Raw genomic sequence first — 19,092 nt, forward strand, 5'->3', positions numbered from 1 at the left:
AGTGGTTTCAAAGTGGTATGGGGTAGGGAGTAGCATATGGCCACTTCTGTGTGTTTATGAGAAAAGCCCCTTTTCAAACAAACTGCCATTAGCTAAACAACAGGGCTTCTAATCTTATTAATCCTCTAAAAGACTACATATACACTGGATAACATGGTCTAAGGCCCATTCTGGCCTGTGCCTCTGTTTTATTATAATGACAAGAAGCTGTTGACCCAGCTTCATCCCCCTCCCTCTCTCTATTTTCCACATGTGGTGGATAGTATCAGTACTGGTATACGCAGCTATAGGACGTATAGGCTGGGGTGCTGTCCTTTCCCTGGTGCTGAATGACTGGAGTCCTGTCTATCTCACTGCTAGGATTGAATAATTTGCACCCCTTGCTAGGCAACAGATCCTTTTTAGGAATAGAGTAAGTACAGACAGACAGACAGTGTATATGAATATGCAAATCTGCTTGTAAATGCCTTTAGTGAAACAGACCAGGATCTACTACAATGCACTGACAGAGCAAAACAGATTAATTATTTTGAATGCATTGAACATTCCTTCTTTCTGGTGTTTGCACGTCTTCATCCCTCTTTTGCACTGGTGAGTCTGTAGCTCTCACAAATGCTGTTAGAATCATGCTAATGGTGTAGGAGGGGGGTGTGGTGCGCAGTGCAGAGACCCCCACTGGCACGTATGTGATAGGCACATTAAATGCAGAGCGAATTTTTGCTATCAGCCATCTTAACTTCTGGCAATGAAATCTAACTGAAAATGCTGAGGGTTTTGGAAATACACCCACTCAACAAATATCCTAAAGAAGTAATGTAGGGCTCAGGAATACATCTGCTTGTGTCATTCCTCAGAAAACCTATTTAGAGCAATTTATTACCTCCCTCAGAAAGTCCATACCCTAAAGTTGTCATCTGTTCTCTTATGATCACCTGCTGCATAGTGTCCCTCAAGGATTGTCACAGCAGAATATCATTTAGAGCACTCCTGCAACCATTTATAACTTTGTGAGAATTAAACTGGCCTTAGGTCCCAGGAAAGGCCTAGGTAGCAAAAGTGTCTGAAACACTGACACACTTGAAATCTAAATCCAGAGTTTTAGAGCTTATTAGTATATTTAAATACCTTCTAACATATCACCTGACTTACTTACACTGGTCTGTTGTTCAATCCCATCTCATTTCTTTCTGTCTCAGGTAGCTTTCTTCTTGACATGTTTGTTCCTCTGCCCAGTTTACTCTTTTTCATAAGTCTGGTCTTCTTCTGCATATAGTCAACACTCAGGAAAGGATTAACACATAGATGTTTAAGGTCCAAACCTAGGCTCCCAGTTCCCCAAGGCATGTAATTAAGTTGAAATCTTTTTTATGGTACTGTACTAACATTTTAAAGATTTTCAAAATATTTTGCCCTTTGTAGTTTCTGCCTTTTATAGTTGCAAAGAAAAATTTGAAAGCATGATGTGAATGTAATTGAGACATAACATTTGTCGGAGTTTGCAGACATGTCAGCCTGAGACTACAGCTCTGGGTACTGCAAACTGCTTTGCTCAACTCAGCAGAGTGGTAACTCCAACAGCTACAAATATGGTAGTCCCACTAGTAAAACACCAGCAGACAGTTCTTTGTGTGACTGGTCAAGAAACTGAAGAAGGCACAGTGCACCCACCCAAATGAGATATAGCAGGGACCCATTGTTGCAATCCCTAGGACTGCTTGGTATCACTCCAATGGAAAGAGAAAAATATTCCTTGTTCAGGAATTGTTTTAAGGGGGAAACATTATGGGTGCAGTGATGGATCCACAGGTGTGGCGCCTAAGGCCTTGGATTACCTTAATTTTGTAACTCACTGCTTGGTCTGATGTGTCTGCATGATCCACCATGCAGTGATCCACATGCAATAAGCATGTGTGTTATCAGTCCCTCTCTGAGTTGACCGTGGAGCTTAGTGATACCTTGCTTTGATATAGCACACCTGCAATAAGCACGAGTGTTATGAGTTCCCATTATGTGACAGGCTGGGATTTCTTGGGGTGACATCTTTTCTTGGACCAACTACTTCTGTAGCTTTCATCAGAAGAGTGTCTTGCGTAGAAAGCTCGCCTGACTCTATCCTGGCTCTGCCTTGGTCCGAGAGAAGATACCAGATTAGGAACGCCTCGGTTTGTAATGCTTTTCGAGCTCTTCTGCTTGTGGAGTAAAAGTGGAAAACACCGTCACAGCCTGGCTCAAACACTAGAAACCAAAAAAAAAGGAGCTCCGCCTGAAAATCTTTCATTCCTTCAGACAACCCCGTGGATCTGGAGCAGGGTGCAGGACAGGTGACCCTGTTCTTCTGCCATGGGATGCTCCATCCCCGAGCATCACCCCTGCGCGCCCACCCTCCTCCCTACGCCCGAACTCGCAGGGGAGGGGAGGAGAGGGAAGCTCAGGGTGAGGGCACGGTAAGGGCAACAGCTTCAGCGGGGCTTCAGTTGGCTACCGGGCATGTGCCGGGGGATGGGGGGAGGCGCGGAGGAGACTGCGCGCGTGCGCACTGGGAGCTACCGTTGGACCCGCAGTAATGTGTCACTGCGAACAGTTGAGGGGAGGGGAACGATGCTGGGGGTGCTCGCCGCCACCCGGGGCGCCCCGACTCCAGCCCCGGCCCGGCCGAGCCCCAAGGCCACCGCTCACAGCCCCCCACCCCTCGCCCCCGGACTGCGGAGCCACTGCAGCTGGATCTCAGCCCGTCCCGCCCCCTGCCGGGAGTGACATCACCCCCGTCCAATCAGCTCCTACCCCACCACCCGGCCGGCCCCACAACACCAATGCGCGCGGGGCGGGGGCGGGGCACTGGCGGGCGGGGAAGGGCGGGGCGCGGCCGCGCTGCCAGGTGCGCGCAGCCCGGCGGGGACGGGCGAGAGGGCGGGTGGGAGCCGCGACGGGAGTGCCCGGCCGTGCCGCCGCCGCGCGCAGGTAGGACGCGGCTGGCGGCGGGGGGGGCTCCCGCGGGCGGCTGTGCCCTCGCCGCGCTGCTGCGTGCCGGGGGTGGCCGGCGGGGCGGGGAGGGTGTGGCAGACAGCGCTCTGTGCTTTGGTGCCCCCCCGCGACACAGGTGTCGTCCCCCGCCCACCGCCTTCTTGGGAGCCTGGACGGGACCTGGTCTGGGCTGGCCAAGGACGCAGCCCCCCGGGGCCAGCTCCGCCTCTCGTCTCGGGGCGCGTTTGTGGTGGAGCTCGAGGTGATTGGGAGGTGGATATGGAGGGGTGGGCAGGGGTCTAAGTCTTGGTCTAGAGGTAGAGGGTGTAGGAGTAAAGGGATAGAGGTGTAGAGGTAGAAATATTTTATACAGATAGATGCTAGTGGTGTGTGTGTACATGTCTATGTATGTGTGTGTGTGTGTAGGTATTGGTGAGGGGCTACAGCTTTTTAAAAATGCATTGATACTTGTAGCTCGTGCCACCAGGGTAGCACCTTCCTTGCTGCCTTGTGCTGCTCTTTCCCAGAGCAATCTGCATGACCAAATGGAGGAAGCAACCGCCTTATTTGAGACAGATGCTTATTAAGGAAGCTGTGGCAGACTTTCATTACCCCATCTTGCCACTGAAGTTATGTTCTTCTGCATGTTTTAAACGTTAATGCTGCTTGTTTGCTTTGGCGCAAATAACGGCAGTTATTTGCATTGAGTGTAGTATCACCTGCTGGTGAGAACAGAAATATCATCTGTGGACTTTTCTTCTGCTGAGCTAGGCTGAAAGTCACCTTAAGTGACGGAGCGCTTAGCAATCAGCATCACTTAAGTTCCTCCGGAAAAATGAAGGGCTTTTGTGGAACTCCTCCTTTTCCTTGTTAGAGAATTAGTTCATTATCTGAAAGTGCAAACTCTTGCCTTAAAATTAGGGATTTTGCAATTCATAAGCTAACGCCCACTTAGTAATTAAAATAAACTATGACCCTCCCCCTAAGGGTCTTTACTAGTATTTATATTAAAGCTGTAGAAATAATCTTAAATGATGCTTCAGGATTTGGATTACAAACCACAAAGAAAAATTTGCTTAAAAAGGCAACATATTTCTGTTCAGTGCTGGTTGGAATAGGAGATGTTAACTGATGTGCTTTATTTATCATGAGTATTGCTATCAAATAACTTTTAAAACTGTAATGATAATTATATACAGAATTCCTTAGCATTTGGAGGAGGTCCTTTGTAATGAGGCATGACTTGAGATGTTTTAAAAATCTCAAAGTATTCCTCTTGCATCACTACTGATCTTTTAATATAGGTCTTGCAACATAAAAGTGGAGGTAATTTATGTTTCAGTGGCTGCATCTACATGTGCAGTTAATGTGAAGCTTATTGCACCACAATTTATTGCTTCCAGATGCCACATTTGTATGTTTGTCTGGGATCACAGCATGTTGAGCTGGATTGGAGCAGTCCCATAAGGCAGGGAGCCCTGGGTGGGGGGCAGCCTGCCAGACTGCTCTCTGACCCAGCTCAGCGTGCTGTAGAGGGACTGGCTGGGGCATGAGGATGCTCCACTGTGGGGCTAGTCAGCAGGCAGCCCCAACACTGAATCACCATTGTGACCCACCCAGCACTATCAGTGTCTGCATGTGTGTTGCTGTGGCGTAAGAGACTCTGCCATAAGATAAACCTATTGGGGTTAATTATATTACTCCATCCTAATAGGACTCCATGCGTAGATACTGAGATGTTTACTGCGGAGGTAATTAGGCAACTTGGCAGTAAATGTCTTGTGTAGACGCATCCAGTGTGATCATTGGTCATTCTTGTTGTGTCAGTTCATAATAAGACAGAAGTTCTACCAAGTTTTATGCATGACTGGGTTAATTGTATTGTTTTTCTTTCTTTATTGTACATTCTACGTTTCCATTAGCAACAGTTTTGTTCAGAGCTGATACCAGAGGCACTCAAACATGCAGTCTTGCTTAGCTTAAACCAAACTTTGGGAAATAAAAACCCTTAAGCATTAGGAAATTCCATTGTAAATATGAATTATGATGCAGTCTTTAATTGCTTGATCACATCTTATTTTTCTTTTAGGAACCTCATCTCATTCAGTATCCAGGATAGATGGAGGTTGCTTGATAAACATTTTTGCATTATTTTGTTTTTTCCTTGTTGCTTACAATGTGGAACCTTGTCATGTACACTATTCAAACCCTGCTCAGAAGACGGTCAGTAATTTTCTTTGTGGTGATGCTCATTACTATAGTGCTTAAATGCTTCATGAAGTTGGTTTTACAACTCCCCTTTGAGATCAGGGGTGACTTTGCAGATGGGAAACAGTGTCACAAAGACATTAAGGTCAAAATATAGGGAATGTGTAGTGCTGAATTTAAGACGCCTGCTACCAAATTGTTCCAAAGTGCTTGGCACTATATAGCACTTTATGGCTGCTTTCAGATGTTAAAACAAACAAACAAAAAAATGGTGCTTTACTGGAAGCAGCAGCACATTACTTTGACCTGGCTCTGCAGCATCTGTATAGATTGGGGTGGGGGCAGATTGAGGCCCCCTGTGGTGAGGGGCTGGGGCAGGGACAGGTACTGCCCATCCTGCGTGGGGTGATGCATGGGAAGGAGCCGCAGCTCGTCTAGGGAATGTGGGCTGGGGGTGGCTCCTGCCGCTATGTGTACCCCAGGAGGGGCATGGTGGAGGGTGTATGCCCCTAGAGCTTGTGCTGTGTGGGGCTCTTCCTAGCTGGGGGGAGGGGCTGGGCCAGGCTGTGCTCAGGGCAGGCAGTGGCAGCCCTGGGAGGGGCCCAGTCCTAGCGCAGCCCTGGCCCTACCGCCCCGCCCCATGCAGGTCTGGGGGCACACACCCTCCATGCTGTCCTGGGGTGCATGCAGCAGTGGTAGTTGCCACCCTGCCCTCCCCCCCCACAAAGCTTTGGTTTTGTCCCATGCCCTGTCCCAGTTGGGCAGCGCCTGCCCCAGCCCTATTCCCTCCCTCACCATGGGGGGCCTCAGTCTGCCCCCACACCCCTTCCCTTCCACTGCCCCTTCCACCACAACAGACTTACCAGCCGGCAACTGCTCTTCAAACTGCCAGGCTGTGTATCAGAAATCAGATTGGTATCAGCTGATATGCCGCCTTAAAAATCTGCCATTGGTATTGGCCTAAAAAACCTTTATTGGTGCATTCCTAGTAATAGCTGTCCAATCTACCTCCTACTGTCCAGCTTCCAAACTAAGTGAGGCAAGGATGACCTGCTAACATTAATCTCTAGTTTTATTCGTAGTGCAGGTCCATCCCATGGGCTAAATGAGGCATGGTTCCTTTGAAAAAAATAGCGTGGGCTCATATAATCAAAGGCTGTATTATAAATCATACACGCAGAGAGCTGAATTTAGTTTGCTCAGGTATCTTTAATTTTGCCATGTTCTGACTTTTGAGTACTTGACTCTGCAGCCTTAATAATGTTCTCTTACATTTTTTTTAATGTGGTTTTCTTATGCCTTTAAAACAGCAAACTGAGAGAACCCCAGGAATTTCATTTTGTACCATCATTTTGAAACCCACATAGATGGGTCATTCAGTGGGTTGAAAATTTTTAGATCCACTGCAAATACTTCTGCTGCTTGAGTTTAGAGAGTAACTGATGGTAGCTGGTTTTTATCTTATGTGTAGACCAGTGGATTTCGAGATGTTTGCTAACAGCAGCAGATATTAGGAATTCCACTCCAGGCTCTCAAGGCGTATGTGTTCTAATTAACACAAGTTGCTGATTCCACCCAAAACTTGACCCTTTCTCTGTGTCTTCCTTATCTTTGGCTCCTTATGTCAGTCCCTGTCTCCTCACCTAGGTAATCTTAGTTTTTTCACCATAGGTTTCGCACCCCAGCATTTTGCAGCTATCAGTTTTACCTCCATTTACCTTGTTCTAGTCTCATTGTCCAGCTAGTCTCAATCTCTCCCAGCTCCTTAGCTGATCTCAGTATTGCTCTCATCTACTGTCTTCCTTAGCTCTCCATCTATAGCTTTTGATTTCCTATCTATAGTCCTAATCTCCCTTTTCCCTGTCATAATTTTTCTCTCCCTTTTCTGCATAAACCTTCAGCTGCAGTTTCTGTACTTCTGTCACGTCTCTTGACCTGAGCTCTATTACCCATTCTCCAGGAATCTGGTTTCTCGTCTGCATTTGAATTCTGCATTTGCTGTTTCTTTCTCTGTATTGGCTGAGTCAAACAAGGGAGTCACCAAACATAACAAGAGAACTAGTTCACTGCTTTTAATTCAGGTTCCTGGACTTGATATGCCCACAGTCTTTCCTTGTAATTGCAGGGAAAGTCTTGTTCGCCCTCATGGATGTCCAGTGCAGATAATATTTTTTGGGACTGTAGCTCCTAAAATGTCTCTACTGAAGTTGTGTGAACTGCATGCTTGTAGGAGCTTGTATCTTGGTCAAACTTTAGTGTATTTTCACAGGGACAGGAAAAGGTACCTTTCTGATGCATGGCATTTGGTTACAGGATGGGCCTTGTCCATGCTCTAGCGCAGTGGTTTTACACTTTTTTGGTTGGTGTACCCCTGGTGGCCAGTCAAAAGGCAGGGAGTGCCTCGGTGGCTGGTCAACAAGTGGGGAGGAGGGGGGTGGGGTCCCCCGGCAGCTGGTCAATAAGTGAAACCAGAAGTGCCAGCGGCTTCTCTGTGCCGCTGCCATGTACCCCCTGGAGTCTTCTAAAGTACCCCCCAGGGATATGCGTACCCCCGGTTGACAACCCTTCTTTAGTGGATTGGGTTATTGGAGCACTTCAAGCAAAACTTGGCTGGAATTATTTAACTTGTGCAAAACGATATATTTTTTCTGGCTTTGTTCTTCAAAATGGGCTGAAATTTTCCAAAATAGAGAATAGGAGAAAGGGAAAGGGAGGGGTTGGAATGAATTAAGAGTAATTACAGTTTGGCAAATTTATGAAAAGTAATTGAAAACAGGATGTTATAAAGGAATACATTAGGCAATTGTAATCATGGGTGGTGGTACCAGCCCTGCCTATAATCAAGAAATTGGCATATTGTCATATATTATGGGTATCTGGGAAGTTATTTTGCTTTAACACTGGTGAGGGTGCTCTGCTAAATTTTGATAGATTAGCACAGTAGGAAATATGATACCCACTGGGTTGGTGTACTTGTTTGCCATTATAGCTTATCAAAAATCCCTGTGTAGATGCATGGTACTTTATGGGTATGTACAGATATTTGTAGAGGTTAGATTAGGTTAAAAATGGCCACCCAATCTAAGATAAATTGGTAGGGGGGTGGGGCTTGAAGGGATTAGGGTAGCTAGTGGGATCTGTGGGGTTGGGGGTATTGGGGGGAGGCTGCAGGAATGGGGGTTGGGGGCTTGGCAGGATCAGAGAGGCACTCCAATCCTGGAAAAGACTCCCTGGGATCCCCCTAGTACCCCTCCAATGCTGCTGAACCACCCTTGATCCCACAAACTGCTCCTGGGCCTGGATTTACCAGAGTTCATGGGTCCTATGAGCCTGAATGAAGTCGGGAGGGGGAGAGGTAGGCTGACTGGGGGGTTGTCAGCTTTGTGGGGGGGTAGGATTTTGGTGGGATCAGGGGGGCTATCTCTACTTCCCCCTGACCAGGGGCTATTTTAGCTCTCCCCCTATGAACCAAACCTCCTGATCTCTCCCAGCCCTTTCCCCTTATTTCTATCAGCTCCTGGAACCAGCAAACATTGGTAAAACCAGTACTGAGAGCAGCTTGCAGGATTGGGGGGGTTTGGTGGGCTGGCGGTGCAGGCCTGGCTGGTCCATGGGAGGTGGGGGAATTCTGAGGGTGGGCTGGTGGGGTTGGAGGCTAAAAATAGCCAAAAGATGGGGTGGGGAAGATGGGTAGGTGAAGTGTAACCCTGGGTCTGGGTTCAGTGGCTGGGCTTTCCCAGCTCTGGAGCTGTGCTGTGAATGTGTATAGAAGTTCAGTTAGATCAGTCTTACTCTAACTTAGACTGGGCATCTCCAAGGTACAGTTAACTCAGATCAGGTCATTTTTTAACAGATTTAACCTACTGAACCTAACTTCTGTACAGTTCTGGCTTGGATCAACCTAACTAGGAGTCTAAAGTGTGAGGTCTGCACCTGGGTGAACTAAATTAGATTACGTTTAACCTCCCCAAAAGTCTGTACCTAGCTTATATAACGGATATTGTCAGAATTAGCATGCAAGGAACATCAAGATGAAGAATGTGTATAGTTCCTAGCACAGTGAGATTTTTGGTCCATAATGGAAGTTTGTATGTGCTATGATTACTCAATAATAAAGAACTGATCGCACAGCACTTTAGATAACTTAAAGAGAGGCCAAAGAAAGGAGGGGTAGTCCAGGTTAAAAAAAAATCACCAAGAGGACAATTTCAAACTCTTATTTTTCTCTCTGTAGCTGTTGTTTTTTCCTCAGACCAACACAGAAAAAATTGAACAGTATTCATGGTTTCTAGTCTGTTTTGGATTCTGGCATTTCAGTGAGCTTTCTGCAAACCACTACGGTGGAGTTACTGTTCCACAACAGTATTTTATTGAAGTGAAAGCAGGGATTCTTTTGAAGATAAGTTATACTTTTCAGTACAGGTTTCCCTTGCTTTATGTGGGTTCTGTATGTGTGAATTCATTCTTGTGCAATTACCCTTTTTACACCAAAAATTCATTATATGAGAGAGAAATTCACTCTTAAGTGATCGGTGTGGTGGAAGCCCTCAGTCAGCTGCTTTGTGTGGTGCCTTGTAGCAGTGATGTGCACCAAAATATAGTTCCTGTGTGGATCTGTGGTCTTCACTCATTGTCTGAGGCGCATGTTTCTGTAGTTGCCACCCCCATTATAATAGTGCCCTGTGCTTGTGTGTATGGTCTACTGTTGGTGAGTACCAAAATTGTCTTGTAGAAGTGGTAGAAATGGGTCTGGGGGTCAGTACAGTTGAGGTCTTGGAACATATCCCTATTTGTTACATTGTAAAATGGGTTTCCTGTATGCAAATTTGAGTTATGCTATACATGTGTTCCTGGAAAACAGTGCATAAGCGAGGGAAACCTGTAACCTTTCAATAATTTGTATTTTTGAGATGAGAAATGTTTGCTGTAATGCTGATCTGCTGGCATGGGAGGGAGGGTGTTAAATAGCTTTAAAAATAGGAATTACAGGTGGTTTTATTAAGGAAGAATTACTTCTCTTTATATCAGATAGTATATAAAATTGTTTCAATATGTACAGCATCCTTAAATTAACTCATTTTGGTTATAGAGTCTGTATTTCTGAAAATGAGAAGGACAGAGCTGGATTATGGCAGGGTCTTTTTTTTTCTTATGTGCTCTTTGCTTCCATATATTTCATGGTGCATGTACCGCTTATTTCTTTCTCGTAGAAAGGGATGATCTTGTGGTTGAGGAACAAGAGTTGGAGTCATGAGGCAAGGGTATGGATAGAAAAGTAAATTATTTGGAATTAAATGTGCAGGGTACTGGCGGTGGTCATATGTCCCATTTTTGATGGGAGAGTCCCCTTAAAAACACCTGTCTTGAATGTTCCATTGGGTTCTGGAAATGAATGCTTTTGTCCCGTTTTGGACTGAAATGCCAGGTCTGTGCTCTCCAACACCTACCCCCCTCTTTGGTATGCTCAGCTGTCTCTGAGTTCCAGTCTCAGGGTTGTGAGTGTGGTTGGTGGAAGAGGAAGAAGACTGTTCTGAGGACCTTTGAAAAAGGAAACGTTTAAGTAAACCCCCTATACCAACACTTTTCAGAGTGTCCTGTTTTGAGACTAGGGAAGTATTCTCAGTACCCTGTGTACTGGGAGCTTGCTACCCATGCTCTCTATGGTAAATATTTCATGCATCTATTCCTATTCTACTGTAAGTGGAAGTACTTAAATCTGTTTCATTCAGGAGTAAGTTGGTCTTGGTTTAGTCTTCAATTCTTATGGGATAGGTGCAGATACACAAAGCAGTTTCTGTGGAGCAGCTGACGCAAGGTAAATCTGCCCTTCCATTGCTACTTTTTAACTCGGTGTAATTTTTCTGTCTGTTTTTACCATGACCTTCCCTCTCCAACTTTAAATTAAAAGATGTCCTGTCTGGCTTTTGGGAAGTCGCTTCCATGCCCTTTCAGTGCTCAGATGCACACTGAACTTCAAGTCAAAGGGATTGCTTAAAGTATGTATAAGCTGAAATCAGTGTTTTAAAATTAGGGATAAGTTTAAGTGCTTTTCATCACAGACAGATTGAGAGTTGGTTTTCTTCATCTGTTAAGATTGGCCTAATGCAATTTAATTTAACAACAGTTTAATACATTTTGTAACAAGAATGTAAGAGCAAGTCATCAATATATATGCTGAACAGTAGCTTTTGAAAAGCCAGTAGGCCAATGTGTAAAATTTTAATCCTCAGCAGAATATACTTTAGGACAGACTGGTCATGTCTACATGAGACGTTACTGTGCTACCTGAGTTACCGGGAAGTAGTGCCGGTGAATGCCTTTTTTGTAACACTACTGCACAATAGTGTTGTGTCATGGTTTTTGCCATGCAACACTACTGCACAGTAGTGTCAGGCTACTGTGCAGTCAGCGTCTAATGTAGATGAACCCACTGAATGTGTAAGTACTATATACATAAATATTTTTTGTTTCATTACATTAGATTGTAGCAGCAAGACTGTTATATGGGAATATTGTAGGTTAAGAAGGCAATGGGTTGATCAGTGTGTGTTCAAATTTTGAACTGCAGCTACAGGGTATTAGAAAGATTTAATGTTCTAAGCAGAATATAATCTCTTCATTTCTGTTTTTTAAAGAGACGATTCCATTCATAATTAATGAAACTGCATTTTACTGTTATGTAAGTGGTGATTTTTCTACACAAAAATGCATGTTTATTCTTGACATACTGTATGTAAATATTTAAAAGAAAACGTGTGCTGAATGATGTTGATCAATGTAACAGGCTGTTAGTGTTTGTCTGAATAATCCTACACTGTTAGCATGTGCTGATCTTGCAGGAAATGGTAAGTGGATTTTGCTATATGGCTGAAGCTAGTGATTTGAGTTACTTTATATGAAAAGAAAAGATGTAGAAATGGTTTTCTGAGAAGAGAAATCTAGAGCTATGAGACTGGGGTGACCTGAAGAATGATCTCTAGGGGCAAGCGTGCCTAGAGAGGGGGATTTGAAAAGAATTATATGTTATATTATTATTGTTAAATCCACTGCTGCCTTGGCATTTCATTTTGTAATCCACATGATATATGAGCTGTGTTTTTCAGATGTGTGTTCAGCAGATGCTGACACCTTCTCACTATGAAATAGTCTGGGGTCCAGAGCTGCATGCACTGATCTCTTTTGAACACTACAGTGATTTTATAAATGACATTGTATACATATACTTTTTAAAAGCACTGGTTTCCCTCAAAGCTTTAAATAATATGAAAATGAAAATTGGTAATAGTATCAAGATCTGCTTTGCTTGGGGTATTTTACCTTTAAGTATAATCACAGGATAGAAGAAAAGTATCGTAAGAGCAGCCGTAAAGTAAAGTAATCAGTACAGCCTTGCAGTCTAAACATATTTCTTTAGAAGTATGGCTTCTTTTTCAGGCATCCAGAATCCCACCTCCTCTACCTTCCCTGGAACTCACTGTCTACTTAGCCTGTTGGAGGCAGCTATTTGGTTTTGCTAGGAACTGGTCCAGTGAGGCTGTGCACAGCGTATCTTCCCCAAGACTAAAATGTGTCACTGTGTTTAAGGGTATAACTGCATATTTACTTTTGGCAACCATATCAATTTGTAGGCTGTAATTGGTGCAGTTTTTGAACTGTGTGCTGGCCTTCCTGATTAGCATACAAACACACCCGCTGATGCGGCTTATTTCTATAAAATATGACACCTTTAATATTTTCTTAATATGAACTTGTGGTGAATCATTTCACTATGACAAATTCTTAGGAAACCAGGACAGAAAGGATCATATACATATGTATTTCTTGGCTGTCTAAAATACATTTATGTTAATTTTTCTAATCGTGGCTCTCTGTTACTTACTTAACTCGGTCCTTCTCTCCATCTTATTATCACCAGAAATTCATTCTGTCAGTCTTTTGAAGTTCAGTGCTTTCTTAAAATGAACTTTGGAATATTGAACAGCACCCTGTTAGCTTTTAATTAGAAATGGAGTTAAAAGTACCTTACAGAGCTGTCTGCTAATGCTGAAAGAGAAACTTGACTAATTTTTTTTCCTTTCCACACCCTCGTCCTGTGAACTCTCTCCCACTGCTGCTTTTTACTCTCTAACTTATCTTTTCTTCCTCCACATTTTCCCCAGCCCCAGTAAATGTATTAGTCTTGCAGCTGAGTCTATGAAAAGGTCTCTGATGCTCTCTATTCAAACTTGGTACACAGCTCTGATGTTATTAGAAAGGTACAATTAGCCAGTCAAAATATGTCTTCAGACAAACAAGCTCCACAACCAGACTCTAACAGACGTTTCTGCTTTGGTATTAGAAATGTGTCTTTGGAAAATCATAAATGGTAAATTGGTTGACATGGAAAATTACATATGAGATCCTAGAAAAAGGGTTAGATTTTTGTTTTGTTTTGTTATTCTTCTTTCATCTTTATCTTTTGAGTTTTTATGTAATGGATATGAACAGTATAACATACGCTAGTCACGGGGGCGGGGGGTGGCGGTATACAAAAAAGGAACTGATGGAACAGTACCAGTACTGACTTTCATTCCAATTAATATGGTGTCATTATTTAAACATATTTCATTTAACTTTTGCTGTGGGTCTTACAGAATGAAAACAGGAATGTAAAGAACATCATTGTAGTAGGAACAGTTTATAATTGTAGATATGGAGTGAATGCCAAATGCAATTTTTGAAGACCCTGAGTTGTCATCTTATTTTATTACATTTTTTTATTTCTTTCCCAGGTGGAGACTGGGTTTTGCAAAGCTTCTTGGTGTCTTTCTTAAAAGTTACAATGTGTGATGAATCATACAACCCCTGTGCCCCATGACTTTCATAAGCTGCATGTTCAGTACTTTAAATTCAAATGGCTTCAGTGATAAAGAAACAAGAATGTAAGTAATTGTATAAAAGTATCTAACTGAAGAGGTGCCTAAAGACAGTACATTTTCCCCCCAGTCCATCATTTCCTTAGCAACTAAATAGTTCTAAGATATTTGGAAAAATGTTACTTCGTGCCTGAATTTGTCTTCTAACACATGTATTGCATTGCCACCCATTTTTGATAGTTAGGCCCTGCATATGGTTATTTGTATGCAATAATTTATTTTTCAAGAACAAAAGTATACTGTTAAATGGAAGAGAATCAAGCCTGCTTTGTGCTACAGTAAACTGGTTAATTTGCCTATGGAATAAGTCAGTACTATGATTTAATTTGCCAGTGTTCTGATTCCCTACCAGTGTACCTCATTTTGTCACCCCCAAATGATCAACTTCTGATAATTAGTCCCTACTGCAAAATTCATTATCATTTCCATTTCCCTTGGTGGGGCAAAATAACTAGATTATACTGTGCAATTCTGAGAGCAGTAAAGAGAGCATTGTCAATGATCTGTTCCTAGAATAATGAGGATAGCTATTAATAAAGGTAATAACATAATTTTGAACTAAGTACTATATAGATGCATTTTGTGTTTTTAAGGCTATTAGGAATATAAATATATAATTATTAAATAAAACTTTGGACATTTTTGAAATTGAAAATTCTTGTAGTACTATTAATTATTAATTGTAGATTCATAGACATTTGGGTTGGAAGGGACCCTGGAGGATCATTGAGTCCAGCCCACTGCCCCAGGGACAGGAAGTCAGCAGGCATCATAGGATCCCAGCAAGATAAGCATCCAAATGTGTCTTGAAGGCATTCAAAGTGGGTGCTTGAACTGCCTCTGGCGGGAGTCTGTTCCAAACCTTGTGGGGCTTAGACAGTGAAGAAGTTCTTTCTTATGTCCAGCCTGAATTGGTCACAGTGGAGTTTGTGACCGTTCAATCTTGTCATCCCTTGGGGGGCTCTGGTGAACAGATGTTCCCCCGAATCCTGATGAGCACCCCTGATAAACTTACAGGTGACCACTAGATCAGCACTGAGCCTGCGCTTTTCCAGGCTGAATAGCCCCATTGCTCTCAGTCTCTTATAAGGTCTGTTTTCGTGACCTCTGATCATGCGAGTGACTCTCCTCTGCACCCTCTCAAGCTTTTCCACGTCCCTTTTGAATCATGGAACCCGAAACTGAACACAGTACTCCAACTGCTGCCTCACCAAGGCTGAGTACAGCAGGAGAATAACGTCCCAGGATCTGCTTGAGAAGCATCTATGGATGCAAGCCAGCATTTTGGTTGCTTTACTAGCCGCAGCATCACACGGAAGGCTTATGTTCATCTTGTGATCAACCGTGACCCCCAAGTCCCTTTCATCTGTAATGCTACTGAGCCTATAATCATGGTGCAGGTTTTTCCTCCCAAGGTGGAGAACCTTGCATTTTTCGGTGTTAAACACCATCAGGTTCTCGTTCGCCCATTTCATGAGTCTGTCCAGATCTGCCTGGATCACCCTGTCCTATCCTCAGGTGCGGATGCTTAACTCCAGAGTTTGGTGTAGTCAGCAAACTTGGCCAGTCTGCTTCTGATACCAATGTCCACATCATTGATGCAGATGTTAAACAGTATAGGCCCTAGGACAGAGCCTTGTGGGACCCCACTGGTCACAGCGCACTAAGACAATTGGTTCCCGTTGACCACCACCCTCTGGGTCCTACCGTAGAGCCAGTTCCCCAACCAGCAGATCGTGGTGACATCAAGGCCTCAGTTAGCCAGTTTAGCCAAGAGGTGATCGTGGGATACCAGATAGAAGGCTTTTTTAAAGTCGAGGTATATGATGATGATCTCTTCCCCCTTGTCCAGGTATATATCAGCTGGTCATAAAAGGAAATGAGACTGGTCAAGCAAGATCTACCTGCAACAAACCCACACTGGGTATCTCTCAGGATATTGCCTTCAGCTGGTCTGTTAAGGATGGTCTCTTTGATAATCTTTTCCAAGACCTTCCCCACGATAGAGGTCAGGCTGATGGGCCTGTAGTTTGCCGGATCTACTTTCGTCCCTTTCTTGAAGATAGGCATGACATTGGCCCTCTTCCAATCATCCGGCATTTCAGCGCGCCAAGAGCTTTCAAAGATCTGTGCCAAGGGCTGAGCTATGATGCTCTTTGGCTTCCTGAGTACTCTTGGGTATAACCCATCAGGGCCGGCTGACTTGAAGGTATCCAGCCTGTTAAGGTGTTCCTTCTCGAGGTCAGCTTCGATGGAGGGCAAGGAATCTCCCTCACCTGGGCCTCCCTGACCCATAGTGGGCAGGGCTGTCCCATGGAACCGGTAAAAAACTGACATAAAGTACCCATTTAGCAAGTTCACTTTTTCCTGGGCGTCAGTTGCCCCATCTGGTTTAGCAGGGGTCCAGTGTTGCCCTTGCTTTTCCTCCAGCTCCCCACATATCTACAAAAGGACTTTTTATTGTCCTTCATATTTGTAGCTAGCTGGAGTTCCATGACAGCCTTGGCTTTCCTGATTGTATGTATATAAATGTGACTGCAGGGATTATTTTAAACTGAATTCTTTCACTCAAGACTTTTTTAATCCTTTTTAAAGGTAAAAATAGTCATAGAAGCAGTTTTTAGAAACAAGAAATCAAGTTTTACAAATATATCTGAGTAAGAACAGGTTAAATTTTATGAAGCAAGTTCAGTGTTATCTTAAATGGGGGATTTTTATTAAATACAGAAACTAACTTTATGGTAAAGTTGTCAGGGATAATTTTATCATTTAAGAACAGTATAAACCACTAGAGGGTCTTTTTTTTCTCCCCCCTCTCTAAATAAAGACGTGATTGCATTTCCATTTACCAACTGATTGTCTTTTTATCAAGCCATTTGATTCCACTCAATGATGCTGGGGCTAGTGGGGAAGCAATATTACTGAGAGGAAAGATGACTCTGCATTCAGTTATGTAGATGAGATGTAGGGAAAGATAAATCCTATGTTCTGACTTGATCAAGTATTTTCTTGTGAAAATGGGAGCTTTGAACTCGCTGCGCAGAATGGCATATTATGCTACAGAAACTTGCAAGTATAAAGAAAGGTTTGTAGTTAAAGCATCCGAAGGTTTGTCATAAAGTGCAGCTGTTCTAGCTTTGGTTTACATTCTCTAACTGCAGTGTTCTGCAAGCCAGCTAATTCAGTTTCCAATCCAGTGGCTGAAACATAATACTTGTTTTGTCCCACTTTCTCTGGGTTCTTATTTGGGGAGCTCATAGGATGTGGGGATTTTTTTTCCCTTCATGATCATTAACTCCACTTCTGCATAGTGGAGTTAGTCTGCTTCTCCAGACTAAGCAACTCTAGATCTTTCAGTTCTTCCTCGTAAGTCTTGCATCCTAGGTCCCTAATTATTTTGCTGCTCTTTGCTAGCTACTTTCCAATCTGTCTGTATTCTTCTTCATATGTGTGGCCCACAACTGAATGCAGTACTCCAGGTGAGACCTCTCCAAGGCTGAATAGAATGGAAAAATCACTTCCCTTGATTTGCAGCTGACACTCGTGTCAATACAACCTAGTATGATATTGGCTTTTCTTGCTACAAGAGCACAGTGTTGGTTCATGTTCAATTTATGGTCTACTATAATCGGAGGCAACCTGAGCAGGGTGCGGGGCCTGGGGCAAATCAGCCCAGGTGGGGCCCAGCCCCTTCTCCAATCCCACAGCCCCCGGACCTGAAGAAGCTGCTGCCGCTGTTGGCAGAGGGACGGTAGCAAGCACCTCGATGCAGAGCCGCTGCTCTGCCTGGCTTTGTGGGGCCCCCCAAAGTGTGGGGCCCAGGCGGTCACTCCAATTTGCACCCCCACACAGGGGCGGCCCTGACTATATAATTTGTCAGATCCGTTTCTGCAGTACTGTATAGCTTATCTCTGTTCCTCAGTGTGGATGTGTGCATGCAATTATTCCATCCCAAGTGCAGGATGTGGTACTTGTTTTTGCTGAACTTCATTTCCATGATTGTGGACCATTTTCCCAGTCTGTTAGATCATTCTGGATCCTAGCCCTACCCTCCAGGGTGTTTGCAGCTCTACCCAAATGCATGCTAGGTGTCATCTGGAAGCATTTGTTAAGCATGCATGCAATTTCATTATTCAAAACATTAATAGAGATGTTAACACTGGATCCAGGACAGACAACTGTGGAACCCCACTTGATACTAGGGCTGTGTAAAACAGTACTGTTTCATTTTGACTTCCGTTTTGCTGTTTTGAAGGTACTGTGCTGATGCTTCTCCCACAGGCTATGATGAGGAATCATGAAAATGCCTATAACTTTGTCATTTCTTGCTTGGTTCAGATGAAAACTGCGTGCATGGAAGCTCCTTCTGATGGCATGAAGCCTACTAAGCTTCAAGGAGATAGGTACAGGGATTTCTGGGAAACCGCACCTCAAACTGTCTAAAGCAGAACTCTTATCATTTGCTAGCAGCAGCAGCATGCTGTTTTCTTGCATGCAGATCTGGGGGGCCCCCAGGAGTGCTGCGGGGCTGTCCTGGACTGGCAATGGCTCCAGCCAGTAGAAGCAGCATACTGTCATCCTACATGCAGATCTGGGGTCCTGCACGCCCTGCGAGGAGTCTGGCATGGCCCCACAGCCTTCCCGGGGCATGTGGGCCCCTGGATCTGTGCACAGGGTGACAACAGGCTGCTGCTACCAGCTGGGACCAGCAGTAGCACCCACATGCCTAGCACTGGCCTCAGCCGGCAGCAGCAGTATGCTGTCAACCTGCACAGAGATGCGGGGGCCTGTGCCCCCCCGGGAGGAGTTTGGCACAGCCCCACAGCTCTCCCGGGGGGTGTGGGCCCCCAGATCAGCATGCTGCCACTGCCAGCTGGGGCCAGCAGCAGCGCCAGTCTTCCCAGCACTCAGCGTGAGCCATGTCAAGTGCTGGTTCCAGCCGGCAGCAGTAGCCCATTGTCATCCCATGCTCAGATCTGGGGGCCTGCACCCCTGGGAGGAGTCTGGC

General features: G+C 44.4%; 1 protein-coding gene across 1 annotated transcript in view; it reads left to right on the forward strand.

Annotated features, from left to right (window-relative positions):
- Positions 1–13,986: 13,986 nt before the first annotated feature.
- Positions 13,987–19,092, forward strand: part of CNTN1 (contactin 1) — a 473,636-nt gene continuing 468,530 nt past the window's right edge. Inside the window, exon 1 of the mRNA XM_090042334.1 lies at positions 13,987–14,090. The gene's annotated coding sequence lies outside the window, so the exon portion shown is untranslated. The remainder of the gene's footprint in view (positions 14,091–19,092) is intronic.

This window comes from Crocodylus siamensis, chromosome 4 (genome assembly GCF_052110815.1).
Source record: "Crocodylus siamensis isolate JL-2025a chromosome 4, ASM5211081v1, whole genome shotgun sequence".
NCBI lineage: Eukaryota > Metazoa > Chordata > Crocodylia > Crocodylidae > Crocodylus > Crocodylus siamensis.